This window comes from Tamandua tetradactyla, chromosome 21, assembly GCF_023851605.1.
Source record: "Tamandua tetradactyla isolate mTamTet1 chromosome 21, mTamTet1.pri, whole genome shotgun sequence".
Taxonomy (NCBI): domain Eukaryota; kingdom Metazoa; phylum Chordata; class Mammalia; order Pilosa; family Myrmecophagidae; genus Tamandua; species Tamandua tetradactyla.
The window spans coordinates 9,833,774-9,839,990 of NC_135347.1; positions in this window are offsets into that span (position 1 = coordinate 9,833,774).

The window sequence follows — 6,217 nt, forward strand, 5'->3', positions numbered from 1 at the left end:
TGGACCTTAAGGACATTATGCTGAGTGTGATTAGCCAGAAACAAAAGGACAAATATTATATGGTCTCACTGATATGAACTGACATTAGTGAATAAACTTGGAATATTTCCTTGGTAACAGAGACCATCAGGAGATAGAAATAGGGTAAGATATTGGGTAATTGGAGCTGAAGGGATACAGATTGTGCAACAGGACTGAATATAAAAACTCAGAAATGGACAGCACAATATTACCTAACTGTAATACAATTATGTTAAAACACTGAATGAAGCTGCATATGAGAATGATAGAGAGAGGAGGGCTGGGGCATAAATGAAATCACAAAGAAAGATAGATGATAAAGATTGAGATGGTATAATCTAGGAATGCCTAGAGTGTATAATGATAGTGACTAAATGTACAAATTTAAAAATGTTTTTGCATGAGGAAGAGCAAAAGAATGTCATTACTGCAGTGTGCTGAAAATAGATGGTACATAATAGTTTATAAAATTTCAACTAATGTATGAGACTAAAGCAAAAAATGTTTATTTGGTACAAATCTATACTTTGACTAGTGCATCTCCTAATATAACTTATGTGGATAGTTGATTGAACACCTTAAGTACATGGAACTTTCTCTAGGACATGAGATTTTGTTGGTTTGTCCAGGTGATGCCATGATGAATACCAGAGCAATTTGATCAGTGAGTGGAAAAGTATTTGCAAAGTCCCCTTCGGGGAATGGTGAGAATGGGGGAAAACTCAACTTCCCCAAATTGAATTCTTGATATTCTCACAAGCAGTGTGGACAACCAAAGCTATAGGCTGAGCCCCCAGTCTTGGAGTTTGTTCATATGAAACTTAACCCCACAGGGAATAGGTCAAGCCTACTTAAAATTAAGCCTAAAAGTCACCCCCAAGAGAACCTCTTTTGTTGCTCAGATGTGGCCTCTTTCTCCAGCCAACACAGCAAGCAGACTCACCACCCTTCCCCTGTCTATGTGGGACATGACTACCAGGGGTGTGGATCTTCTTGGCAGCGTGGAACAGAAATCCCAGAATGAGCTGAGATTCAGCATCAAGGGATCGATAAAAACTCTCGAATGAGCTGAGACCCAGCATCAAGGGATTGAGAAAACCTTCTCGACCAAAAGGGGGAAGAGTGAAATGAGACAAAGTGTCAATGGCTGAGAGATTCCAAACAGAGTCCAGAGGTTATCCTGGAGGTTATTCTTATGCTTAAGTAGATATCACCTTGTTATCCAAGATGTAATGGAGAGGCTGGAGGGAACTGCCTGAAAATGTAGAGCTATGTTCCAGTAGCCATGTTTCTTGATGATGATTGTATAATGATATAGCTTTCACAATGTGACTGTGTGATTGTGAAAACCTTGTGTCTGACACTCCTTTTATCTACCTTGTCAACAGATGAGAGGAACATACGGAATAAAAATAAATAATAGGGGGAACAAATGTTAAAATAGATTTAGTTTGAAATGTTAGTGATCAATGAAAGGGATCAGTAAGGGGTATGACATGTAAAATTTTTTTGTTTGTTTGTTATATTTTTCTGTTGTCTTTTTATTTCTTTTTCTGAATTGATGTTAATGTTCTGGGAAATGATCATGATGATGAATATGCAACTATGTGATGATATTGTGAATTGCTGAGTGTATGTGTTGGGAATGTTTGTGTTTCTTGTAATTTTTTTTAATTAATAAAAAATTAAAAAAAAAAACTTCTGAACATCAAAAGACTGTCATGAAAGTGAAAAGACAACCTACTCAAAGTAAGAATATATTTGGACACCACATATCTGATAAGGGTTTAAATATCCAGAATGTATAAAGAAACTCTACAACTCAACAGCAGAAGTACAAATAACCCAATTCAAAGATGGCAAAAAGACTTTAATAGACACACTTCCAAAGAGATTATACAAATGGGGAAAGAATACATGAAAAGGTTCTCAATATCATTAGCTGTAAGGGAAATGTGAATTAAAACCACGATGAGGTATCAGCTCATACCCAGTAGAATGGCTCCTATTTAAAAACCACTTGCAACAGTGGCTCAGTGGCAAGAATTCTTGCCTGCTAAGCTGGAGACCTGGGTTCAGTTCCTGGAGCTTGCCCATGCCAAGAAACAAGCAAACAATAAAAAACCCAACAACTCAGAAAACTACAAGTGTTGGAGAGGGTGTGGAGAAATAGGAATACTTACTCATTGCTGATGTGAATATCAAATGGTACATTCACGGTGGAAGATAGTTTGGCAGTTCCTCAGGAAGCTAACTACAGAATTAACATATGACTCAACTATCCTGCTATTATGCATTTACCCAGAAGAACTGAAAGCAGGTATTTTAACAGATGCTTGCACATTGATGTTTATAATGGCATTATTCACAATTGCCAAAAGATGACTGCAACCTGTCCATCAACCAATGAATGGATAAACAAAATGTGCTAAGAATATATAATATAGGTTGCTGAGGGATAGGCTGGGGCTAGAGATGGAGGAGTGGATGCTTGTTTTGTATGAATTTCTACTTAGAAATTCGTGATTGTAAACATTTGGAAATAGATGATGGTGATGGTAGTACATTATTTTGAGTGTAATTAATAGCACTGAATTATATAGGTGAATGTGGTTAAAAAGGGAAACCTTAGGTTGTAAATGTTACTAGAATAAAATTTAAAAGATGAAACATTGGACTGTATAACACTGAACCCTATTGTAGAAGTTGCTTAATCTCTTACAAGTATGCTATTTTATGAATTTTATCATATATAGGACACTAGTGCAAGGTGTTAATAGGGTGATAGTTGAGAAAAACATACCTAATGTAAATTATGGATGATAATTAATGGTACTATTTAATAATCTTTCACCAATTGTAGCAAGGCAAGTACTGCTAAAAAAAAAAAGTAGTGAAATTACAAAAAATAAAAGTGTTATCTTCAACTGTAACAAATGTTCCCCACCCAAGTAAGGTATTGGTGGTGAGGTGATGTATTGAAATCTTGTATTTTATGCATGCTTGTTCTGTAAACCCACATCTTCTCTAACAAAATCTTTTTTTTTTTTTAAAGAAGATGAAAAAAAACCCTTTAGCATGCTGTGCTGAGAAAGGTTCAGGGTGAAGTGTCCTTTTTTGCTATGGGGGTGATACGTTGCAATTGCTTAGTCAGGCGATTAATTTGGCTGTATTGAGACCTAAAAAAATTCATACTAAGTCAAACCCAGTGATTCTACTTCTAGAAAATCTTTCTAAGAAAATAATCAGATATAATTGCGTACAAGAATTTTTTTAAACACTATTTATACAGAAAATATGAAAGCAATCGAAATAGAGAAATGAAATTAAGGGACAATTATATAGTGGAATATTCAGCAATCAATAAGAAGCGACCTAGGAAAAAAATTTGTAATGATTTGGGAAATTTCTCACAATGTGGAACATAAATAATTAAAATTTATATAGAAGTTATATTCAGTTCTATAAAATACTGTATGTGTAGATATATGGGGTGTGTGTGTGTGTGTGTATGTGTGCATGAGTGTTCAGTGATCAACAAATATGTTGAACACCTGCCTTGTGTGAGGCACTCTGCTTGGCACAGGGGTTCAGTGGGAAAAAAGAAAGGCATAGCCACTTCCTACATATGAGTGAGGTTGAAGAGAGAGGTTAAACAGTGCTGATACTGATTGATTTGGGTAATAGCCTGAGTTACACTGGAAGAGGACCAAGGAAAAAGTGGATTGAGTATGCAGACTTGCTGGATTGAAGAGACTACGTGAATTTTGAGAGGGGGTAAATATTTTTTGAGTATGGAGGAGAAATGTAGGCGTGGGAGTTTTAAAATGAATCAAATGAGGTAAAAAGGACTTTTAAGAATTTCTCTTAAATATGTTCTTTGTCCTTTTTTTTTTTTTTTGCAAGAGACTCTTACAAATCTTTAAATTACTTTGCTATTAGTTTGGATGCCGAACAGAAATATTTTTTGGGTGTGGTACCATAGCGAGAGCCCCCAGATTACTATATGAGACAAACATGCAGAAAGATAGATATGTATGTATATCTATCTATCTATCTATCTATCTATCTATCTATCTATCTATCTATCTATCTATCTATATCTGCCTACCCATCCATCCATCCATCCATCCATCCATCCATCCATCCATCCATCCATTATCTTTACAAATATAATAAAGATGGGGGAAAAACATTCCCAAATCTAGGAATTGAGTATGGGTGATTTTGATTTTGTTCTTGATTTATCTCAATTGTAAAACTATACCCATATGTTAAAATTAGGTATATTAAAACTAAAAAAAAGAAAGAGTTAGTGATGAAGGATGTTTACCCACAGGGAAGGTAAGCCTACTTTCAGGGATAGGGTGATTGTGGTCTTAACCACTTAGGTATCATTGGGTCCCTTTAGTGTGAAGATGGAGGTCTCATGTTTGTCATGGCCTGAAATTAACAAGTATGTTATATTCAAGTAATGCCTGTAGTTTTGATTCTTTATTCATCTAAACAGTCTTATCAGTATGGTGGAGATTGATAATGTGTAGGAAAATTGGTAGGAAGATCTATTTTCAGACATAGAATGAGTTGGCAACGTCAACCCAAATCCTCTGGTCCATGATTCACGAGACAATGCTAAGCTTTACTGGAAGCTAACAAATTAGAATTCCAGGTTTGCATTAGTGTTTGTGAGCTTGTTCATCATCCCAGAGACAGAGCTATGCTCAACGTGTTCACAGAATCAGATTTCTGAGCTTTCTGGGAGCAGTACAGATCCTGTACAGGGAGATTTACCAAAGGAGGGCCACACTGAGATGCTTCTTGGCAGTTAGCCATGTGTCCCATTCTATTAATGTTCTGGCCTGAATGTATGTCCATTTTCCTCAAAATTCTACACTATTTATTTACTCCCTAGAATCTTGCTTATTTTCTTGTTTTCCTTACCAGAGAGTGAAACCTATGGAGGCATAAATTCCTTCCTCGTTTTTTTTGTGTGTATTTAGCACCCAGCTTAGTGTCTGGCATAAAATGTATATTTAATTAATATTTATTGAATGAAAACTTATACATTAATTGAGGTTAATTACTAGACATAATGAAACATATGCACCCAGACAGACATGTATTGATTTTGGATCATTTACTCTTTTGGATTATTTACCCCCTACTTTACTTAATATTAGCTTAATAATCAAGTAACTACATTTGTAAACTACAATTTTGTTTTATTTTTGTTCCCTATGGAATCATCTGTGTGAGTAATGTTGCAATTTATTCTTAGAAGCTGGCAATATTTAAGGATGCATTAAACCATAAATAAATGTCCACCACTGCTTTGGTTTTGCAAAGCATCGCTTTAAAAAAATGTCAAGACAAGGTGGAATCCAGTAAGATAGGAAATTGGCCTATCCATAGATAAAGTCTCCCTCTCCTTAAAAAAAATCTGCAGGATGAATGCAGCGAAAGCTCAAGAATGAGGAAAGCATTGCCATTTTCTTTCCTGAAACCAAACCAAACCAAACCAAACAACAACAGGGGAAGGAAAGTAAATATCTGTGAACTCCTATAAATAGGCTTCCTTGGAAGTCCTTTGGAATGAAATGAGGCCTGAGGTGAAGAGTCCTCTGGGAGGCCCCTCAAGTTTTCTCCTCCAACAGGATTTCTTTATCACTCTTAGTAACTCTTTTGTGCTCTCAAGAGGTAAAAAGCAAATAAGCTTGATAGGAACAATGGGATCCAGAAGTATCATGCAAATTTCTCAAATTTCTTTTCTTCAGAACTACTGGATGACAATTTATCAGTTCCAGCTACTGTCCATATCTCTGGGGAATCCAGGCAGAGTTGTTAGTTCAACCCTACAGTTAGGAGGCTTTCTTGGTTTCAGTAGGTACTTTATTCCCATTTGAAAACAAACACATTGAAGTCTTTCCTCATCTCTGGGTGTGTGGGTACTGTTGTGCAGAGATAAAGAGCCAGACTGGGCCAGTCTAAAGGGAATTAAGCTGGCCTTGTGGATGGGTTGCTGGATGGCTCTGAGGTTGATCTGGGGTGACTTGGGGTTGAAGCTGACAATCTAATATGTGGCCAGATTACAACAACCCTTTGTGCTAGACTCACAGTGATGGATGTGGGTACATGTATGAAATATGTTTCACCGACACTCAGGCAGTAATATTGTTTTGGGTTGACCTCAGTTTTT